Source organism: Cotesia glomerata, linkage group LG1, assembly GCF_020080835.1.
Source record: "Cotesia glomerata isolate CgM1 linkage group LG1, MPM_Cglom_v2.3, whole genome shotgun sequence".
Classification (NCBI taxonomy): Eukaryota; Metazoa; Arthropoda; class Insecta; order Hymenoptera; family Braconidae; genus Cotesia; species Cotesia glomerata.
In genome coordinates, this window is record NC_058158.1 from 30,699,909 (window position 1) to 30,725,280 (window position 25,372).

The 25,372-nt window shown below is 30.2% G+C and overlaps 1 protein-coding gene across 6 annotated transcripts in view; it reads right to left on the minus strand.

Annotated features, from left to right (window-relative positions):
- The window catches only part of LOC123275439 (nephrin), a 221,775-nt gene that overhangs the window by 173,638 nt on the left and 22,765 nt on the right, over nt 1-25,372 (minus strand). For 5 of the 6 annotated variants that reach the window (XM_044743578.1, XM_044743577.1, XM_044743576.1 and 2 more), the window contains exon 1: nt 532-1,072. The gene's annotated coding sequence lies outside the window, so the exon portion shown is untranslated. Of the gene's footprint in view, nt 1-531; nt 1,073-22,423; nt 22,659-25,372 lie in introns of those variants that run through there. The other variant, XM_044743575.1, reaches the window with a different exon arrangement.

A 25,372-nucleotide genomic window follows, 5' to 3' on the forward strand; every position in this document is an offset into this window, starting at 1 on the left:
TAAATTAATCAATATTAAATTCACATTGCGAGCGCAGATGGATCGAAGTGCTAAAATTTTTTCGCAGCTATAAAAAATGGAGTAAAAAAATTTTTACAATATTGTAATGGAATCATTTGATCAAAAAAGTAACATGATTTTTTTTTTTTTTCTAAATAAACTGTCACTGTCTCAACAAAAAAAGAATATCGAAGTGTATAAACCAGCAAAGCTTGAGTACAGTAGTTTTACTCCAGATGAAGTATAAGGACAAGAAGAATACATAGATGGAGATGGAGAATAAGAATAAGGTGGTTGCACGAACGTCACGTATAAAATTGGGCCATTCGTCCAACGAAGAATAGTACAGAGGGTGCAGCACAAATCGCGATGAAAAATTTCACTGCGCACTCTATATACATATGTGACTATATCGCAATAATACAGAGCCAACGTATGGTCCAGTAGTAGTCGTTACAAAAGAAAAAAAATCCAATTTCAAAGGAAACAGAATCCGTCTTGACTATAGGAAGTAAAAGACCTAAAACGTACCCTACTGGTTAACGTCCTTTGATGTCGCGTTGACTTACAATTCTGCTATCCAATCAATCCTGCACGATATCAAGATCAAATAATAAAATTTTTATTCACACTTAATTTTTTTTTCTCTCATTTTTTCACTCCACCCTCACTTTTAGTTATTTACCATTATTATTACTATTTAAATAATAATAATTATTATTATTACCAACATTCACTAAAGCATAAACTTTTTTAATCATAATTAAACTCTTAATTTATCATGCCAAGTAATAACTAGCAGAGTAATCCCAAATGACAATAATAATAGTAATATTTTAATTAAAATAATTTAAATTGTCACTGTTATTTTACTCTAATATTTAATAATAACGCGAACACCAATTTTACCGGGAAGTTTTGCAGGAAAACATATGTGCATAGGTACGTATACATAAGTACGTAGTAAATCGTGCATATATACACTTATATATTAGTGTAAATATATGTATATATCTATAAGTATATGCAAATGATGGTGCGTATGAGATGTGCATACGCTCAGTACGATCGCGGGTTCGATACTGGCGTACGATGAGCGCCCAGACGCATAGTTCCCGTTGGTCCCGAGCAGCGTCGCGACGCTTGCCGCCGCTCCCCACCCTTAGCAATCGCTGGTATACTACCACCGAGCATCACGACCTTCTTGCGACTCTCCACCACGTCGGGATCATGAATAGACGATGGACACTCACGGAAATCCAAATTTACTCTATTTTTATATGATTGACAAAAATGATTCTATTTATAGTTTATTGTCGATATTATTGTCATTTTTTTTTTCTTTAATCAATCATTTTTAAGAATTGAGAAGTTAGTTTTCGATTAATTAATAACAATTTGAATTATAGGAAGTAATTTTGTAAGTATTTTAGCAAAAAATATAATTTTTGACAACAATCAATAATTTTCAGAAATTGGATAGATATTTGTTAATAAAAATTCAAAATAGGATTAACGACTATTCTCATTAAGAGAAAAAAAATAGGAAGGCGAGGAGGGTGAAAAATTACATTAAAAGACGGATTAATGATATTGAAGTAGACGAAAGATAATGAAGAGTCAGACAATTCTTTCTCTCATGTGTAGTAGTAATGCATAATATGTATATATCAGTGATAGCGTATATGTATATGTATGTGTATATGTATATCTAAAATATAAGAGACGTCGTGGCTAAGGGTAGATGTGAAGTACAAACAACTGCGTGGGTGGGATCACATGAAAACAATATTTACTGGAAATATGATGATGAATCAAGCACATATATTATCCTAGTAAAAAACATGAAAAAAGAATATAAACGTAAGGGAGCGTGCTGTGTATTTTTTTCATTAACGAGTATCACCCTACAGTCACGCTTCAGCGCGTCGTCATACGTCCCTGATTTTACTTCAGTACACGCGTCTCACTATTACTATTTTCATTATTATTATTACTGTTTTTATCATCATTGTTATTATTGTCGTCGTTATTAACATACGGGAGGTAGTAGTGTATTACTGTGCGCAGTAATAACTCTTGAACGGTAAACAAGCTAGGTAAATAGAATTAGCAGTGATTTTTTGGAAGAGCGACACGAATTAATCGGGGTCACGATGTATATGATTTATCGATCCCTTGATTCGTAATAAATGTCATTGTCATTGGCTACAAAAGTTTTAATTACGCTTGAGCTAATGAATAAATCGACAATTTGGAGTGTGATAATGATGGGTAATTAAATTTTAGTCCAACTGGTTACCGGGAGGTATATTCATCAAGTCATTAATTAGAGAACGCTCGATAAATTGCGGTAAAGAGTGTAGGGACATAACTAATTAGTAATTACATATTTTAAACATGGACCGTCGAGGGTACACGGGGTGGGTTAATATGGGTTGCCGGGTGACCAAAGAGTTTGCTAAAGCAAAGCGTGCGTATGTTATCTGACGACAATAATAACCGGTGTATAACAGAGCCCAGCCGTTTTCGATATCAAATTTTGTAAACATATATGCATACAATAATCCTCCAGGTGTAGCTTTAAAATATGTACTCAAATTATTTTGTTAGTTACTTTTTTTTTTTTTTTTTTTTTTTTTTTTTAATGGCAATAACACATGATATTGTTGTAATTAATAAGATCGTAGGCAGTTGTAGAGCGTTAACAGTAATAAAGAGTTCAAAGATAGCCGATCTCATTTATTTTAATAAATAATTACAATATTTAATAAATTATATTATGAATAATTTGTAAATGAAATTTTCAAATTTTATTGATTAAGCAGGCAAATTTTTTCTTTAATTTAAATTAATGCTGCTCGATAAATTCATTTAAAATGACAGAAATTCCAATTATTGACAAAATGAATTTTATTAACATTATTGTTTTTCATTATTTGTATAATAATAATTTCATAACGACAATGTAATAATTCAAATAATTTTTTCTTAGTTTAAAAAATTTTTAATCAAATATATTTTAAATAAATTTTTTTTTTTCAATCCAAAAATTCACTTCTCTAGCTTTTGAATTACATCAATAAAATTCACGAGGCATAACCTAAATAATGAAAAATTTAATTTGCGTAGATAATAGAAATGAGGTCTCGGTATAAATAAAATCAATTTTCATTTGACGATTATTGACATTAATTTAAATTAAAAAACAAATGACAAACTATCGGTTTTAATTTCCTAAATCATTTACCGGATTAACACATTTGCATTTATGTCGGCTATTAACTAAAATGTACTTTTACTATGAATGTTGTGTGATGTGCAATAAAATGAACGAAAAATACTATTTATAAACGGGAAATAAAAATAATCTGAAATAAGCCAATACGTAATTTGGAATTTATATTGATATTGATTGGTGAATAATAATAGACAGCTATGAAATAATTGAAAATAGCGGGATTATTGAAGTTTTTAAATAACGAAGATTATAGATAATCGTATTTCGTAGGCTTTATTTTACGGTAGAGAGTATAGAATAACGAAATAATTGGCAGATCAATGAACAATTGGCAAAAGAATTGCCAGTGATCCGAGACATCGAGTCACGACCACCGGACACTACATCGAATGTCGAAAATTGGATTCTACCGATCGATCAAATGAAATTTAACACCTGAGTAAGTCCCATTCTGTTTTGTGGCAGGTATATGTTTGTATTTAATAGAGGACTCGGGTGTTGTCTCCAAGAAGTATTAAGTTCATCAGATAAAATCCTTTAGAGCCGTATTAGCATAATTATTGTAACATACGCTTTCAGTTTCGAAAATTCAGTTTTATTATAAATAGATATGTTCTTCTTCTATTTCACAACTTCCTTTTCGATAATTATGACGCAAGACAAACAACACAATTTAAAGATTATAAAATATGTATAATTTTTATATTTTCTGAGAATATTTTGGACATACTATGTTCATACTAGACGACGCTGTTTTGTTGTTGAGTTAATTATTGGTTGACGTATTTTAAGAGTGGCGCCTTTATGTATACAGATACGCATACATATATATATTTTTTACAGCACATTGTGGCAGGCCGAACCCAGAATTGATGGCACTTGATTAACTCATTCATTGCCGCTTCCCGTCTCCGCCTTGCAACCGCGCGAGAACGATTCAATCGTTTGGGATTAACTGCTATTCTATAACCAAACTGTCTATATATTAATTTATTTCAAATAAACGGTGTCTTTTTATTTTATTCTTTTTTTTTACTTTTTTTCAAGTATTTTCATTATTATTTATTGGTTATTTATTTTACCCGCCACACACTGCTTCGAAAATTTATTTCATTTTTTTCTGTAAGTATTGGTAAAATTAATTGGTCTTTCAACACTTGTAAAAATAAATTACTGAGCTTCCAATATAATAAAATTTATGATTTAAACGATGATTTTATTTGAATGATTTTTTTTTCTTTTTGAATGTCACATTAATACTACTTTTGTCAAATAAAAATTCTAATTACGTAATGAAGATTGAAGTATTAATATTAATAGAACGATATTATATGTATTGACTCAATTATATTTTGATGAAGTTTTTTCAGAGAAAAGGTTTTAAATTTTAAATTTAACGATTGAAGATACCTTTTATATTCAACAGCCTTTTGTATTTTATTTAAAGCATAAATTTATACTATTGATTAAATTTTTAATTTCGTAATATCAAAGCACTCGATGTTATTATTAACATATTTTATTTATAGTTAGTACACAAGCTCATAATAAAAAAGGAACCTAGTTCAATGTCCCAAACGGGATATTATTCGGAAATCTATAGCCTTTATATATGTTGGCTTTTATAATTGATGTGCATAATTAATAACAATTAAATTTTGTTGTTATTTTTGTTTCAAGAGAAGGTATTTTTTAGTGGAAATATTTGTTTAGGACGTTCAATAAAGTGCTCTATATCAGGAATAATATTCAACCGAAATTATTCACAAATATTTAATTTAAGCTTTGCATTCAGTTTTACTTTATTGATTAAATGTAAAAGTGTAAAGCGGAGCGCTCTTTGTAAGAATTAGAAAAGATAAATTTTGAAAAAATATATTGTACAGCCATGGAGATGAGCCGAACTATGGCATAATCATATCTGTCTAGGCTAAGCGAATAAAGGCAAAATTCTAAATTTGTAATTTTCATTTTAAACATACTTGCTATATTTTATACAAAAATATTATTTATTACTAGTAAAATGATATAGATCACTCTATAGAGAACAAGAATATTTATGAATAAATTTATATAAACTCACAGAAATCAATCTAAAGTTTCGAAACTGAGTTTCCGTAAATCCTAATAAATAGGTAGATCTACACTGTAAAAAATTCATAGCGTGATTTACCGAGAGAATGCGGAGTGGATAATTTTTAATTGATTAAATCTATCCGAAGTAAACTAATGTCACCCCACTCTCGATAGTACGATAAACAATAGCGACTTCTTACTTATAACTCGAAACGACATGATTGCGCTATTATTGGCTGGATACAATCCTTGTCTATAACAATAGATCGGCGATTTTGCGGTAAGATGATCGATCAAGTTGACAGTAACGCGGGCACTCGTCGTGGCGGACCGATCGGTTGGAAAATGTGCGACGAAAAGTTGGTCTTACTTTAGCAGTATAGAGTCGTGAAATATAAACCGAAAGTTTTAAAGTAAATTCAGAACTGAGTACACGGAATTTTATACTTTTTCAAATATTCTATTATTATTTTTTTATCGTCGTTTTATTTTATTTTCATCAATTTGGGTGGTTTTGAGCATGCATTCATATCAATTCATCATCTGCATATCAAATCAGGCTTTATTCAACCATTCAATGGAGTCTTTTGCGACGCATATTACTCACAACAGAAGCTATATTTATTTGATAAAAATATTGCTGTGTAGGTATTAAATATTGAATGAGGTATGTATAGTTTATATTATGTAATATCTGTATTATAAAATAATGAAAATGTCCATGGGAGTGCATCAATTATTTAAATACGTTGTTCCCGTAGGGAATCATAACTTTTGAGTTAAAAAAAAAAATTATATACATATATATCTATTGTTCCTGTATTCTGTTATAAAAAACTAAACGAAGTCCAGAAATTATTAATGGTAACATTAATTTTTTAGACTCACTGGGGAATGTAACCGACGAGGAAGCGCATGAGCCAACCAAAACTTTTATAAATATATATACACTTTACTACCACTATTATTACAGATGTAGAAGTACTAGTAATATGTTTTCTGGGCAATGTAACCTTGTACGCAGAAAACATTATATTTTTTCCCCTTTTATACCACCAGCATCAGGTCGCTAATAAAATTTCGTTCCCAATAAATATATATATATATATATATATATATATATATATATATATATATATATATATATATATCTTTGATAACAAATCACTTGAGTGGTTAAAGAAATAGAAAAAAAAATCAATCATAATTTCCGATAAAGTATTGAAAGTTTTACAAAATGTAAATTCAAGGACCAGGTAACGGAAAATCATGTTTCAAACGCCGAGAAAGGTCATGAAATTTAAATAGTAGCACGACTATAAAATTGACGATGAAAAAATATTTATTTAAGTGAAATAGTATTTATTTTAACCAACGAAATCGTAAACTTGGAAATGGTCAAATAAATATTTATCAATGTCAAGCAAGAGATTTAGATGGGTGAAATAAATTATTTACTTTTGGAATAGAAATGGTAGTTGATATAAATCTGCTGCTAAAGAACATTTAATATTAATTTGATTTTTTCTAATGTTCACGGAGAAAAAAATATTGCTATTACCACGATACAGTATAGTGATGATCACGATCCCCGCATGACTATACTTTAGATACGCATATGCCCAATCTAGTGGATCGTGATTATCACGATCCACATAGATTCGGATATCGAGTGTCTATATTGCTATGGTTTATAGATGATTAGTTGTCTTGAATTAAATATTAATTATATTTTATTGCAGATTATTATTTTGGTATATATTGTTATTAACATAAATACAAATTCTTTTTGTAGCCTGATTAGTTAAAAATTTTTGTGTAGATTATGACAGTCAAGAATTGGGTTAGGTTTAAAAATGTTTAAATAATGACTTACAGCAGTACTGTTAGAATTTATCTCATATGACTTTTTTTTTCATTTTTACAAATATTATTATTATTAGTCTAGAAATTTGTATTATCGAAGTATTCATTTAAAAGAGGCAAATATTTTTATCATAAGAAAAAAATTTTTTAATTAAATTTTTACTCCTTTATTACAGTACATATTTCATACAATAACATATTTTTGTATAAAACAGTACACTGATAGAAGGATTTATTTGTATTAAAAAAATATTTGTTAATAGTTAACAAATCATTTATTAGAGACCATTTTTTAGTATCAAACAAATATTTCTTAGTATTTAAAATGATTTGTTTGTATTTAATAAATCAGATATTCATTTATTAAATATTAATAAATCTTTTTAAATACTAAGAAATATTTGTTAAGGACTAAAAAGTGGTCTCTAATAAATGATTTGTTAAATATTAACAAATATTTTTAACTATAAACAAATCCTTCTATCAGTGTATAAGATCAAATCATTTATGCTAAAAAAGACTTTTATGAAAACAAAAATTTTATTTATTTAATGCAATATATAATGTACATTGTTTTTCCGTATCAACGCAGTAGAATTATATACAATAACCACGGACACACCATTAACACAGTTAACATAGGAAGATTTATTTCTTTACTAGCCTTCAAAAATGGACACAAGTTTTTCAAGATTTCACTCGAGTAATTTGTCAACAACCCAATCATCTATATCGCTATCATTATTAATTCACTAATTTATGTAATTATCACTATTTCATCACCAAAATTGTAAACAAATCCACTCGTAAGTTTCAGACATGGTTATGCGTGGTGGCGCTGAAGACGTCGTGGATCGTGATAATCACGATCCGTTTCGCCGTAGTAAGGAAACGTTTCTTTATGATCACAATAAGTTTTGACATATTCACATACCACGGCAAGTGAATATAAGAATCCGAAGTATTAAGTATATCAAGTTATAATATTGTGAAAATGACAATACTGTTTTGAGCTAATCACAATACTACGTTCACGATCCACTGGATCGCTACAATAGCAATACTTTTTTCTCCATGTTACAAATGCTTCGAAATTAAGGCTTGAGGACCCTTTTGAAGATCCTAAAACATTAAGATTCAATAAAAACACGATCTTAAAAGGCCTTACCAAAACACAAGACTTTTTTTCAATTTTTATTTTCAAATTTTTTTTCTCGAAGTAGTCCACGTGATATTCGACCTAAATAAAGCTGATTCTGTTGATGCGAATAAACTAGGTAGAATGCATACGCTTACTTGTACTTGACATTTTTCTCTTTACTACAACAAAAAAACTTATGAAAAGAGTTTAATCCAGTACTTGATTTATTCAAAACAAGTAAACAGGGATTTCAATAATTACACGGAATAAAATAATCTGTGGAAATGACAGACATGGGAATGTTAAATTGACATCGCCAGATTTTGTTAGATTTGCAAAGAAAAACTGTCAAATTTACATAAATAATATGTGAAAATAACATAACCATAAGATGTCAGATTTACAGATAAAAACTGTCAAATTAACAGTAATAATATGTAAAAAGTTAATTAGGGGAGCCTGAGGCACGACGGTCCCCTTAACGGTTTTGAAGGTTCAAGACGGTTTTGCGGCTTTTAACTATCAAATTCGTTTATTTTCCGTCTGTTTTGAATAAATCAGTCGAAATTTTGCAAAAATCAAACAAAAATTTTTTTGTGGGGTACGACGGTCTTCTTCCCAAAAAATCATATGAAAAAAAATTTTATTTTTTTTTAAGCCAATGTCATCAAAATCTAGATATTCTCCTCTTAGAAAACATCGTCGAGGGAAAACCACGATTCTTAAGTATCGCCCGAAGTCTTGAGTATCGCTGAGAACAAAGAAAAAAATCAAAATGAAGCAAAAAAAAGACCTCAGTTAAAAAAAAAAAAAAAATTAGATTAAAACAAAAAAATTTGAAAAAATGCTTACATCTTTAAAAATGTCAATAGTTCACAAGATTCAAAGTTATTTCTTAATTATTGATATTTTTAAAGATGCACTGAGAAAAAAAAATTTTTGTCCAGAAAAAAATTTCTTGGCTCAAAAATCGTTTAAGGTAGTACCTCCACGAAAAGCATATATCAAGAAATTTATGGAATTTTTTTTATCGAAAGATAAATATATTAATAATTCACCACCAAAATTTCAGATCAATTTACCGTACCATTTTTGAGTAATTAATTTACAAAATTGCATCTTTTACACGTAGAGGTATAGAGAGATGGTAAAGTTAGTATGAAATCTTCCGTACCACTCAAGTGATGCAAATAGATTTCATACTAACTTTACCATCTCTCTATACCCCTACGTGTCAAAGATGCAATTTTGAAAATTAATTATTCAAAAACGGTGCAGTGAATTGATCTGAAATTTTGGTGGTGAATTATTAATATATTTATCTTTCGATAAAAAAAATTCCATAAGTTTCTTGAAATATGCTTTTCGTGGAGGTACTACCTTGAGATGAATTTTAGTTTTTTGACAAAAAAATATCAATATTTATCATAATAAAATTTTTGCATTAATTTCGATAGATTTACAAACAAATAGGTTCACTTGAATTAAACAATAAATACTTCGATTAATTCGATCAATTCTTGAGACCAGAAAATATATTCTTGAAAATTAACAAGAATATATATTCCTGTGACAAGAAAATTTTCTCAAGAGTAGTACTTTTTTGTCAGTGTGTAGCTCGTCCCGATGTTACGCTCATTAAGAGCTTCCACTTGAGTACCCACATGCATTTTTGATATATTTTCATATATACATATATATAATATATATAAATATACAAAATATATGAAAAATTGATGTGGGTACTGAAATGAAACGTCTTGATGAGTGTAACATCGGTATAAGTTTATATCTTTAAAACTGTCAATAGTTCATAAGATACAAGGTAATTTCTTAATTATGTATCTAGGGATAGAGCATTTTTGAATGCAGCCTACACAGAAAAAAAAAATGTTCTTGAATCAAGTATATATTTTTGAAGAGCTCAATATTCTTGGCTTGAGTAGAAAAATTCTTGATTTAAGAAAATTTTTCTTGATTTAAGGAAACTTTACTTAATTCAAGAATTTTTCGTCTTGATTCAAGACAATTACCCTCTTCAAAATTATATTCTTAGTTCAAGAATTTTCTCTTGAATCAAGTTAATTTTTTTCTGTGTAAGTACTTATCATCATAAATTAACTATTGGTGAGAATGATATTAAATCATGAAAAGGCCCAACTCCAGGTCAAGACTTTTCCAACAATACCAAATTTAATCATAAAAACCCATTTTATCATATAAATACACTGGCCACAGAATTTTGCTTATTCTCTTAACAGTATAGATAAATCTAATATTCATTATTATAGTTATCTGTTTCTTAATGCTTTTTACTTTCTATGGTTTGCAGATTTGAACAATTATTTTATGTGACCTAATTTTTTTACCTAATTTTTCAGTTAAAACTTTAATTTTTAAAATATTTTTTTGTTTATTGTTTACATTTCACGAAATGTGAAATTCTTACTCATAAATAACAAGTTCAATTTTTGTTTTAACATAAATTTAACTTTTTTTTAAAAGTGAATTTCACATTTTTTAATGATATTATTACATTGAAAAACTGTAAAATTAACAGTTTTAGATTGACAGTTTTCACAATGTGAAAATAACATTTTTAACTTTGTAAAATTGACATTTTTGGGTTGACAGCGGTAAATCTGCAAATTTGACAGTTTTTCTGTAATTTTGACAGAGTCTTTTTTTCCGTGATAACTTCTTCATTCAAGATGATATTTTCTCTATTCTTTGATTAAGTAATTAATCTGACCTGTTGCTAAATTTTAAACTGATAAAAAAAAAACTTTTTTTAAAAAATAAGTTACAACAATGAAATCGATTTATCTGAAACAAATAAAAGTTTTTCTGTTATTGTGAAAGTTCATTAACAACCTCATTGGTAAGTTTAAAACTATGTCTGAAAATGAAAAGCACGGTAATCGAATAGTTTGGTGACACACAACGAGGAGGCGAGGAGCGAGAAGATAGAATAGAAGATAAGTGAATGAATCGACGTTAAAATCTCTACTCGATAAATTTAGTAGCAAAACTTGATTATCCGGCAGATACGGGTGTTACGTGAGGAGCACGAGTACGATGAGTGGCCTGAAAGGAAGTACAAAAGTGAAAGAGACCGATATAGATATTGTATACAAAAATAGAGAGTTCGATCCAAGAGACTGGAGTTTTTAGAAAAGTATCGGGCTTCATTGTACCACACAAGTACACAGAAGATAGAAATGAATCTATACTTTTAGTGTGGTTTCAATGCATCTGATATTTTATATTTTATATCCTGGTGTATAGAATACGCTATACGATACGAAAGATATTGAGAAGCTTCATATATTTTATTTGAGCATCTACCAGGTGATCGGCGTCGTTAAATTCATCAAAAGACGGTGCCTATTCTCTAGCTCGCGGCATCAATTTATATTATTTTTGATACTTATATATGTATACATATTTTTTATACTTTTAAGATGATCTCCTTTGTAAACTAGACCGACGTCGCGCGTTGATGCTATAATGATAGTGACTCTCACACGTGAGAAAACAAATTCCTGCGAAGCAAACAGTAGGCGTGACCGGTCAAAAATGCCGATGGCTGTTTAGCCAAATAGTTGGCGTAGCGCGCGCGTTACAATAAAAATTACGCCACAGGCTAGTTAACTTTGAAAGTATGTGTGTGTGCTAACAAATGTCGAGACTTTAAAGTAAATATTAACTTAAGAAAAATAAATAAATAACATAGTAGAAAAAATTGCAAGTTAAATAAATAAAACCGAGAAAAAAGGCGTTTTATGATTACAAAACCCAAGATCGTAAACTTTTAACGAGCTGAAATGTGTGTGCTTCAGATATCAAACGTTACACCTAAAAAATATAACGCTCTTAAACTCACTTTCGGTCGCATCTTTTTTGCCAAATAATAACTGAGTTACCATAAAAAACACCAAGTAACCGATATTTTAACACGTTTCGATCACGCGACGCGCTCACTTTCGGTGTAAATCCATTTCACAAACTACAGGTATGGGGAGTATTGCTTTGTGTATACTTGTATGTATAATGTAAGGGGTGTAAATAGGTATGGTAGTGATGGGCCTTGTTGCCGAGAAAAAGAGCCAAGGGATTCTCGATACACGGTAATGTACACTAGAAGTAGTATGTCCCCAGATCCCCTGAGGTGTTTCTCTTTGTCACGACCCTCCGTCGTCATTTCTGATAATGGAGGACAAAAAATAACCAGACGGTAGAAATGAAAATAAACAAAAAAAAATAGCAAGCGAAAAAAGTTAATTATTTACAAGTGGGGTCAACTCCATTTTGCCCTATGTTTGGCGTTAGAAAAAGAAAAAAATTTTTTTTTAATCAAATTGATCAATTTATTGTTTAAATTGGTCGTTTTTTTATATTTTTCAAAAAAAAATATATTAAAAATATCAAAAAAAAAGATAAAATATAAATTTTATCCAAAAACATGAAAGCCAATATTTTTCCAACTTTTAAAGGCAAAAAAGCTATCGAAATCTTTATTTTTTCCTTTCACGACATTTTTTATCATAAATGCGCCGTAAAAACAAGCAGAATCAAAAAAACAATTCTTAAATGTTAATTTTTCACCTAGGTACGGCCTAAAATGGGGTCAACCCACTTGTAAATAATTATTGCGAAAAAGCCATATATTAAAAATTCAGGCTCATTATTATCATTATTCGGGTAATTAATTTTATGAACTATTATAACTATGGACTCAAGTCGCGATAATGAATAAGTACATGCTACAAATTTTGACGAAAGTAAGTAAAATAGACCGTAACAAATTCACCAAGTTTATCGAACTTAATTAATTAACTTCTGGATGTTGAAAACGCTGACGACGTAATTCCTTCTAACTGCAGCGTGTACAAATACTAATGTATAAATTTAAATTCAAGCTTCTGTACATTATATATAACCGGAAAGAAAAAAAAAGTAAAAGAAGCTCCAGAGCGCGTCTTGTAAGCCGGATGCCAGGGGAAGCTTTGTAATTTTAATTATTTCATTAGAGAAAAATCCTTCGAGTATACAAAGAAGAAGTACCTAGGGTACTTGACGCCCAAGGAATTTCTTTTCAACGACACTTCTATTTTTCTTGGTTGCTAAAACTGTTCTTTTAACTTTTTCATTGTCGTCGTTGTGACTCAGTGTAACTGCTGGTACTATTCCTCTTGTACAGACTACAACACCGTACTTTACTTCACTTCACTTATCTTCAGAAGGAGCGATCTAAGATTGAATAGAGTCAGCTCTGAGACGGCATCAATTGATTTATTCATAGACAGCTTAAAAACATTATTCTACTGTCAATAAATATACGTGGAAAAATCTTTTGTTGAAGTAACAACTGGATTATTATTATTGAAAAAATTTTACGTGTACAATTAGTTTTTTAACAAAATATCCGGTGAAAAAATTTTCATATTTATCTAAAACAAACGCGTTCAACTCTTTCCAGCTTTAAATCGGTGGGATCATCGCCAAAAACTCCACCAGTAATATCTGTTGGTGACGACTCGGTATTCTTATCGCCAAGTGTAGTAAACTCTCCCACGATGTCCAGTGATACAAATGCAAGAGAAAATTCAGCCACGTCTAGTAAACAAGATGAAACAAGTTCTGCTGGTAATAAACCGGATTGAAAAAACTTTAGTTTAGAGGACAAAGTCAATCTTTTAATTGATATGTCATATATGTCATATAATAATAGTCTGTGTATTCAGACTATCTCTAAAAATCTTGATAACCATAGTCAAGAAATTAAAAGTCTAGTCGCCAATCTTGAGTTGAATAATTCTAAAATTAAAACTCTGTCAGATAATCTTGTAATGGTAAATAAATCACTTGCAGACATAACAGAAAATCAAGCATTAGCACAAAAGGATATCAGTGATATCAGCAATAAATTAAACTTAAATTCGAAGAAATGCGATGGTAATGATACGTCGATCACCATACTTCAAGCTGCTCTTGATTCTGTTGCTGGTGCTTCAACTTCCTATCAGGCTGCTGAGTATCATATGTCATCTGAGCTTCTACTATCTAGGATTCCAGAAACTGTTACTGCTACCCAAACGTCGGAACAAATAGTTCATAGAGTCTTTAATAAGCTTGGTGTTGCTAACCTTACCACTGATATACTGAGCATTCGTGAATTTAACTCCAAAAGGAAGCAAAGTGGATCTAGCTCCAAGCCATTGTCGCACTCTTTTATCATTCATCTGAAGTCATCTGAAGTTTGCAAACACATTATTGACTCTTAACGTCGTTCGCCTAAATTATTTGTTAAAAATATCTTTGATTTAATAAATACTCAAATGGCTCAAGATAGACAAGTATATATCAATGAATTTCTATACACTCATATTTACAAATTGCTTCAACTTACAAAAGCCAAAGCTAAGCAGTGCAAATTTAAGTATGTTTGAGTCTTTGAAGGTAAAATCTATGTTAGAAAAGACGATGATTCGTTGAAGCTCTCAGTAAGCACTGAGGCTGATTTAGCCAAACTGGATTAACAATTACCTTGTAAAACTAATATCATCTTGACATCTATCAATATCTTGAGCTTAAATATAAACAGTTTCTCTGCTCATTTAGCCCAATTCGAAGCCCTAGTAAGTGAATTAAAGCCTCATATCATCACTGTCGTAGAAACATGGCTCACACCAAATAATCATATTACTTTCAAGGACTATGTCATCCACCGTCGAGATCGAGGTCTAATCAATTCAAATGGTCAGTATATTAGAGGTGGATGTATTTCCTGGCTTATACACAACTCTTTACAATCCAAGCTACTATTCTCATCCGAAGCTCAGGATATCAATCATCCAGAATTTATGCTAATTAATGTCACCACATCTACATGCATATATTGCTTTCAGCTATTTACAGAAGACCACAGGGTCAACTATTAGACAGCTACTTTGCTCAATTTGCCAAATATTATCCGTTCTATAAAAATGTTATCATAATGGGTGATCTAAACTGCAATCTTCTAAAAGCTGACAATCCTGCTACTCATCTTAAATCTTTTCTCATGGAGTCTGGTCTGTATTGTATACCATTTGGAGCTACATTTCATACGTTGGCAGTTGATTCATGGCTGGATGTTATCATCGTTGACAGTGGTGATAAGTTAGTAAGCTACTTTAAGTCTGATATGCCTTTCATAGGTGGTCATGACTACTTATTTTGCAAATACAAACTCGAACATAAGAGCAAATATAGTAAAAGAGTTGTTCCGTGACTTCAAACATTGTGATCATCAAGCACTTTCAACTGTTCTAAATCAAAAATTAATTCAATCAAATTGTAACACTACAGACCTAGACCCAAATTATTTGGTCTCTTACTTCATTGATACTGTTACATCGTCCCTAGATCTCTTTGCACCTTTTAAGGAAAGGGCATTAAATCGTCCAGGCAGTCCATGGCTAACAAAGGAACTCAGATTAAAATTTGAACAACGAGACACTTTATATAAAAAGGCGCGACGCACGTGATAAGAATCTACTTACTCAGTTTAAAACCAAACGTAAAGAATTGAAATTAGAATAAATATCTACTCGTGATAGCTATTTCAAGCAAATTCTTGAAAACAATTCAAATAATACTAATCTGTGGTCGACTCTTAAACGTATTGGAATTATCAAACAAAATAATTCTTCACCATTAAATCATTTTAATGCAAATGATTTAAACATCTTTTATGCCAATATATTAAGGAAGCATCCGTCTTGTTGTCGTGAATTTATAACCGATCTACCAAAAACTGCTGAGAGGAAAGTAAATAGTGTCTTTAATTGGACCAAAATAGACATTATGGATGTTACAAAAAATCTACAAATTGCTGTCCAAAAGTCAAAGGGTAAAAAGCCCGGATGGATTTGATCTCAAATGGCTTAAAGACCATTTACCCCAGATCTCGATCTTTCTCATGACCATCCTTAACAAATCGTTAGGCTCGGGTATTTTTCCTGAAACTTGAAAGCAGGTCTACATAGTTCCCTTGAATAAGATAAAAGCTCCAAAAACTATGTCTGACACGAGACCAATAGCCAATATTTCTCATCTTGCTAAAGTATTTGAACGTATTGTTGCTAATCAATTGATAGACTATCTTTAAAGGAACCATATCATTGATGAATATCAATCAGGATTCAGGAAACATCATAGCACTCAGGCAGCTTTACTCCTCTTAACAGATGATATTCGCAGAGCTATCGGCAGAGATGAACTAACTTATCTTATCCTCTTCGATTTTTCTAAAGCCTTTGATTATGTAAACCCTGAGGTCTTGTTTATAACTATGTATCAAATTGGATTTTCCATTGAGGTTATTCTGTGGTTTCACTCCTATGTCACTGGTAGATCGCAATCTGTGTTGGATCTTGATCACTCTTTATCTGATGCCATCAGTACGACATCTGGAGTTCCTCAAGGATCCATCCTAGGCCCTATCTTATTTCTTATTATGATAAATGGTGTTGCCAAGAGGATGAAATATTCAAAATATGGTCTCTTTGCAGATGATAAATATGCTTACTATCACTTCAAATGTTCTCAACTGAATGAATTAGCTTACAAAATTAATATGGATGCTCAGGCTGTTGCTGATTGGGCTAAAGATGTTGGTCTTGAACTAAATCTTCAAAAAACTAAGGTTATGATATTGGGTAGCAACAGGAAATTGAAATGACTGAATGACTTTGATCTTCCTCAAATCACTGTAAATGAAAATGTCATTCCATATGTTAATTCAACTAAACATCTCGGGGTGCATATAACAAACAATCTCTCCTGGGATGTTCATGTGGCTCACACCTCGCGTAAGGTCTACGGTACACTTAACAGCCTCAAACATAGAAAGAACATACTATCTACTGCAAATCGCAAATTACTTATCACGGCTTTAATTATTCCAATAGTTTATTATTGCTCATTGGTATTGATAGATAACTCTAAAAGACTAGACTATAAATTACAGCGATTGATGAACAACGGCATCAGGTTCATTTTCGATCTGAAACGTGATGACCATATCACTCCTTATCGTCGCTCCTTAAAATGGCTCTCAATCAAATCAAAAAGACTGTATCTCTTAGCTTGTTTCCTGTATAAACTGTTCAGTTCTGGTGAACCAAATTTTTTGAGGTGTCTCTTTGTTGAGGAGCCACAAGATATAAGACGCTCGGAAAGGTTGGCTTCAAAGTACAACAATGTCTCGTTTAGCTCTCCAAACTTCTCAACAGCAGTATATGAACACTCTTTCTTAATATCGTCAATACGCCTTTGGCGTGAAATACCATTGGATGTCATAAACTCAATTAGCATTGAGCCATTTAAATCTAAAGCATTTGAATTCTTCTACGACCTTGAACTCAGAGAGACATAGTAACCAAAGACTGCATTCACTATACATAATTTATAGATAAACTGATATGTACAAAACTGTATTGCTCAAATCCATGAGTGTTTTTCATGTTTCTATTTTTTTTTTTTTTTTATATTTTTTATATTTTATATCATCGATCTATCTTTCTGTTATTATATTTCTCTATATATGATCACTTACTAGCTAAAATCCATCATTTAGATGAGGACTATGTTTATAGTTTTACATGTACTTTAATCACACTATGTATAATTATTGCCATTTGGCTTTTGCCTTGGCATTTAAATTGAATAAATAAATAAATAAATATTTGGCCAGCACATAAAAAAATTTTATTTGTCCATATATGGCCTGATATGCTCATATAAGTCGAAATATAATTTTTCAACCGAAATTGGTGTTGAAAATCTCCGACAGAGGGCACATTATCGCTGAATTTTTCTTCTAACAGCAGAGTTTAGTCTAAGGTGTTGAGTTTTAAAATGGAAATCATTTGCTTGAGTCTCCTAAGAAGTTTATCTGACATTGGTTTTTAGTTCAATTTATTTAGAATAATAATATAAAATTTAAAAAACTTGAAAATTAAAAAAATAAAATCTTCAATAAAAAATATCGATTACAGTAAATTTTTAATTCGTATAATCTTTTATTTTCAGAATAAAAAGAATGCTTAAGGTCCGCATATTTAGATCGACACTAAACTTTTTTCAGATTTTTTTTTCTTCCAATAGCCATGCGCCACAATACCCCAACCAAGCCCTTCAATTTTCACTCCACTGTCATATAATTTACTACTCGACTATATAACGCCTGCTAACAAGCATCTTTAACGAATCACGGGCGTCAAATTACGTCTGACTGCTACACATATATATGTATAGCAGCCTGCCTATGAATCTGACAACCGACTAAACCGAAAATCCTTCAGCCAAACGATTGATTGAGGTTCACCATTTTTTACACTCTAATCAAATCTAAACTATCGGACACGCATTGCAAAATAATGATTCCAAAAACTTAAAAAATATAAACCACTTAGTTAATTAAAAATTAATCTCGGTGCTTATGAGTTTTAATCGGACGCAACTGTCACCGTTATTACTGAGTAAAGAGAGAAAATTTTTAACGATGCGTTTTATGATATTAATAACTGAATAATTTGTTAGTTGCATGTTAAATAATTAATATTAATGCATATTTGTGTCTATAAAAGTATACATATATGGTGTGTGGTAGATATATAAGGTTGTAGAGAACGAATAACGTTGTCCTCTGACCACATCTATGTAATAAACCAGTAGATAATCGAATATACGACGTGTAACAAGGCCGAAGCATTTCAGCACGGTACGACGCACTACAGTAGTAACACACCGGTAATTCAGCTACCATTAGTTTGGTCAATAGCCAATTTCTATTTGGCTTAGATCCAAGAGGTCAAACAAACCTGGCTGAAACCCTCCACGCACCATCTTTAAGCATTAACATTTAACATCTCTTACGTGTACACACTACTATTTATCAAGTATCTTCAAGTACACATTGGAAAGAATAAAAATCTTTGTTACAGTAAATTTTTATGTGAGAGATAATTTGGACTTTTGAATGATCATTTTTGGTAAGACTTTTGACCATTTTGAAAGTTTTTTTTTTTATTTCAACATAAGTTATATAGATAAATAGGTAAATACTTCATTTTATGCCAATGCCAAATGGTTAAATGGCAAGTAACAAAAATGATAATTACCAATATATGATTTTAATGGAACTTATAATATAGAAAATAATATTTTACTGTAAGTAACATCATTTAGGATACGTACGTTATTACACGAATTTAAAAATTGCATCTATGCAATGAAAAAAAAAAATTTACTTGATTCAAGATCATAAAACTCTTCAAAATAATTTCTTTGTTTCAGAAGTTTTTTTCTTGAATCAAATTAATTTTGTTTCAGTGAAGATAAATTTTAAGATTAACACTGGATTAAAAATCATAATATTCAATAATCGAAAAATGTTTAAAATAATTTTTCATTTTTGAAAAAATTGATAGTGATTATTTTCTCATAGAAAATAAAAAATCTAATAATTATTATAATAAAAAAAAGTAATCAATAAATTTTTTTTAAACTAAGCTTCTTTTCACAGTTAACAAATATAAATAATAAAATGAAATTACCGCAAAAAACAATAAAACTATTCATTTATAATAAATAAAGTTATGAAAATGCAAATAGTTATTAATTAATGAATAAATAAGGTTAAATAAGCCCCTGAATAAAAAAAAAGTATTGAGACAAAGAAAAAAGTATTGAAAAGTATTGGATTAACAAGAAAACCAATACTTTTCAATACTTTTCTCTTTGTCTCAATACTTTTTTTTAATCAGAGAGTAGGCGATGCGATTAATTGCTCTTAATCACGCGAGATACAAACGATACGGTATTAATTTAAAAGTCTCTTATATACATATACAGATAAATAGATCGACGAATGTATTGTACTATATATGTGCCCATGGACTTTGAATGTATATAGATATATGAATCATTACTTAGTGACTGAAGTCAGAACATTCATCTAGCATGATCCCCCGTGGGATTAAACGATCTTTCCCCTGCTCATCGTTTCGACAAAGCCGTCTCAGCATTGCGAATAGCTGGATTAAATTTACGAGAAGTAGCAAGAGAATTTTCTTCAGGTTGTCTCGGGGGTAAGCACTTAGTAATCCTACACTGTAGCACTGAGTGAAAAGTTTAACACGATAATGATAGTTAACGCTAAATGCCACATCTATGGATGTATGTTTAACCGTTTATTTCAATAAAAGTCATAATAATACTGTTTAGTTTGCACATACGTGTATATTATATTTTTTACGGTTAGCCTTTTGAGATATCTTTATAATGATAAATGATAAGCAATGAAATGGGGATAGATATTATACACGGATAATAAAAAATTGTAAAATTTAATTTAATTCTAGTTTACCAGGAGCTTGTAATAAAATTTACTTTAGTTGAATTAAACTAAACATTATTAAGACTTTATTAAGAATATAATATTATATGCGATGTAAGTCATAAAAGTACGCATATATTTATGTTCAAACGTTAATTAATGAAGATTGCTCACTAAATCGTAATATTTGCCGAGAAAATTATATACTATACGTACTGACAGCGAAGATGCTGAGGAAATGTAAACATGTAATTAATTTTGTTTGACAAATATTTGAATTTACTTGACAAATTATACGTAAGAGAGATGTCACTTAATTAATAAAGTTTAATTTTTATTTATTTATTTAAACAGTTGTATTGAGTGATTAAAATAAACAAAATATAAAGAATGAAAGTAAAGAAAAAGACGAGTATATTTGGAGTGATGAGGATAAAAGTCACACGATCGAGTGAAAGAGGAGACAGATAATAAAATGAAAAAAGGGAGCTTAACGCAATGTGTTATGCGAGGGGACAGTCTGTAAATTGTACATATAATATACATATATGTCTGTAATGCACGAGTAGTGACTCAGCGACCAGAGCGGGTGTCTCGACGGTATAGCTCATTAGGACGCGCACACGCCATCGTTCTGTACTGCATCGCTCGCTAGTGTCATAAATACTTAATATCTCTTTGTATAACGCTCGTAAAAGTATGTGCAGATAAGTATATCTTTATGGATATGTTCAGTACACACTATAAGCGGAAAATGACTTTTACGTCCCCTAAAGTCTCCTGGGTTTTATAAAAACACAATACTTAACAATAACTTCATTACTCTACATTACTTTATTTTATACCAAATTAAATTTACTATTTTTGGTTACTATTAAAAATGTACCCTACTCGTTTTTTTGGGGTTTAGGCTTACTAACCCTCCTCCGCAATACCTATGAGACTTGAAAAATTATTAACGTCATTTTCGAACCATAAATTACATCATACTTTTTTTTTTTTTTTTTTCAAGCATCACTTTGGGGAAAATGACAATTCTTGAAATCACTCAGTCATCGGATATGAATTAATATAGTCACAATACAAGTATTTGAAGTGACTTTTAGTCTTTTGATATTCAAATTCAACCCATTAGATATCAAAAATATTTTTATAAAGGATGAAAAGAAAATTTTAGTTCAATGATCTGAAGCGATTGCAACAAACTCCTGAAACGGTTTTCTAACCCGTAAAAAATTTTTATTTTTAACACATGACCATATAAGAAAATTTGATATGTTCTGATATGTCCATTTATGCTATGATATGATCAATTATAATTTTTTGACCAAATTTGACTTTTCTAAGGAGCCTATTGGAGTCAATTGTTTGGTTAAAACGACATGTTCATTCACGTATTTATTTCCAGAAAAAAAAAGTAAAAAATATTTTTTTTACGAAAATAGAAGAAAATTTCCCTTAATAATTTTGTCATCATAATTTGAATTCCAAGACTAAGAAAAAAAAATATTTTCTTACCCTGAGATGAACTTCATTATACAAAATAAATTGAATGAATATATAAAAAGATATGAAAAATTTATAAGAAAAAAGAGACTAGAAGAAAAAGTGATCCATCTTGAATACTTTAAAAAAAGTTAACAAATTGGCATTCAATTTTTTCTTGTGCACTTTATCTGATAATAGATATATACGTACATGAGGTACTTACCGTGAATGAGGAGAAGATTATGGAAATTCCGAGTTAATTTACCGGATGGAATCGACATGAAGACGAGCGAAATCCAGGGAAGGTAAACCGTAGCTGCTTCACACATTCCGACGTCAATGAGAGTGATTTTCTCCCGACAACCAAACGAATGAGAGATAAATATCTGTGTCTTCATTGCACCAGTAATTTTTACGGATTCCGGGAATCCAGAAGTTGCATGAAAAATTGGTGCTTGCTGAAACCAAAAAAGAAACAGTAGTAAGTAAAAACAAGAACAAAAAAAACAACAAAAAAGATATAATTCGCTCTCGTGATGCTCGTGCCAATGAAAAGAGATCGAGCAGCGGATGCGTAATTACGCGATTCCACGCGATTAACCTTCGATCTCTGACGGGCTCTGACCTCACTGCGCCCGGCAGCAACTACTCTTCCTTTTACTTTACTCGGCTTTTGTTCATTTACTCGATTATTAAACGATGTACGATGAATGTGGATGTAGAATCGTGATATAAAAGCTCTACATATATATATATATATATATATATATATATATATATATATATATATATATATATATATATATATATATATATATATATACATTAGGAATTTAAGTGTTGGAACACTTTTTCATACATACACTTATCTAATAACTGCATTCTTATCACGTTATTTTAGATTAACTTTTGACTTTTTTTTTTGTCATTAAAACCACCGTGGCTTTTAATTTACTTTTTGTTTTATTTTCTTAGTGAATAGACTTTAGCAATATGATGCTTAAAATTAATGAGACTCTTATCTCTTGGACATACATCACATGAAAATCCGTACCGGCCGTTAACGAATTTCGTTAATGACACTCACACATTTAGCCAGATCGCGGTCAGCTTAATCCTATAGTTCATTTTTACCCTGTCATTTTTAATTAAATATTATTTGTTAAAAATAAATTCCTACTTTATCTACCCGTGTGCAGTAAAAAATTCTCCGTCTTTGCGTCAACAAAATATTGAATATATTTTGTGTGTAATAAATTAAGCGTTTACCTAATAATTAAACAAAAATGTGTATTCGTCAAGTATCGTTATACACGATTTTTGTAAAAGAAGACGCAAAATTTTTTACTGTGTAAAAACAATTGTCAATATAGCCAATGTAGCCATTTTTTATACATGGCCACATCAGGCTATGCACGAGAGCAAAAAAATATTTTATTGTGATTAAATTTTTTTTTATAGAAATGTGTCCGTCAATTAGCATAGCATGTCTATAAACAAAAATTAAATTAGAAGTTCATTAAACTAAAACCTGTTAGATACGCTCCTTAAAAAAATCAAAAGAATGATTTTTATTTTGAGACTTTAGAATTAACTCTCTTGTAAGGAGACGATTCAGCGACCATGCGCCCTCTGTTAGAGATTTTCAATACTACCTTTAGTCGAAAAACTATATGCAAGCATATAAAGTCATTTCAAGACATTTCAAGCCGAATTCGTCCTGATGTGTTCTGATATACCCAAGTACGGACAAACATAGTCTGATATGGTCAATTTTCATATCCGGCAATATATATGAATATATCAGGACATATCATATATTATAAATTGATGCATCAAAATTTTCACGTATCATATAAATCATGCATATCAGAATTTTTTACGGGTAACGGAAATCTCAACGAATCATTTTATTTACATAATAAAAAATTTTTATGATATTTCCATGAATCTAAAGTCTCTGTGTAGACACATATTACTGCGTACCAACTGCCAATTACGTCGAGGCATGAATCGATATATTAAATACTTTCATTTACAAATATGAAGGTAAAAGTTCAATAGCATCAAAGAGAAGACATTAAAACGAATGCTCAGTATATCATATTTATGTTATATAGAAACAGAACAGCTCGTAACTATAACAATTGACATGATATAACAGCGAGGCGATAAATTGAAACTCGTCAAGCTCGTATATCCTGAGTAAAAGTAATCATCACACTGCCACACAGAAACTGCAACAATCAGTAACAATATTTCAAAAGTTTAAGTTTCACCGCTCAGAGACGAACAAGAATTAGTTGAGTACTTGTGTCAGCTTCTACCTCGTAAGTACTTAAAACTATTAAAGCACGATTCGAACGTGACGAATGTTAGAGGTAATTACAAAGAATAAGTAAGTTATCACTTTTCAATTATGCAACTAACTAAATTAACAACAATACTCGAGTCAATGCTGTACATAAAGTGTATCGGGGAATGGCTCTTCAAAAATTTTAATTAAAATTGTAAGAAAGTAAAAAAAGTCATTATAAAGCAATGCAGAAGTTTATGTTTTTAGGAGGCTGTAAAAAATTTAATGTTGTTTGGATCAAAATAAATCAACAATTTCATTACTAATTACAAGATTATTTTGTTTATTTATTTGTCCTAAAATTTTGAAGCTATTTTGTTATTCAAATAAATTTTTACACTGAAAAAAAATTAACATCATTATCATGATAATTTTTTTTCTTTTCAAAGCCGAAAGTAATTTTCAATAAATATAAATTAATAAACTAATTAAATTTTTGTGTCCTGAATAATGGAAAGCGTTGCTATCGTCCAAAAATAATTCGATAAAAGTTAAATTATTATTAATTACAAAGTAATATAATTTGATTAGAAGTGAAAAAGAAAGTTTATTTTCTCCGTATACTTTTGCTCTTCGAGCGAGAAAATTTCGAGAAAAAAAAAACTTTTCAAACTTATTGAGGGAGACTTATTTTGTCTTTTCTTTTCTCCTATATTATTATGAGCATGATATGAAGTCGTAGATATTAAAATGAATAAGAAAAGCCAGATTAAATTCAAAGTTTTTGATATGCGGCCGGTTAATCTGACAATGCAAGCGACTTGCTCCGCCTGTTAAATATACATATATAATACAATATAATAGGCGTGACATCTG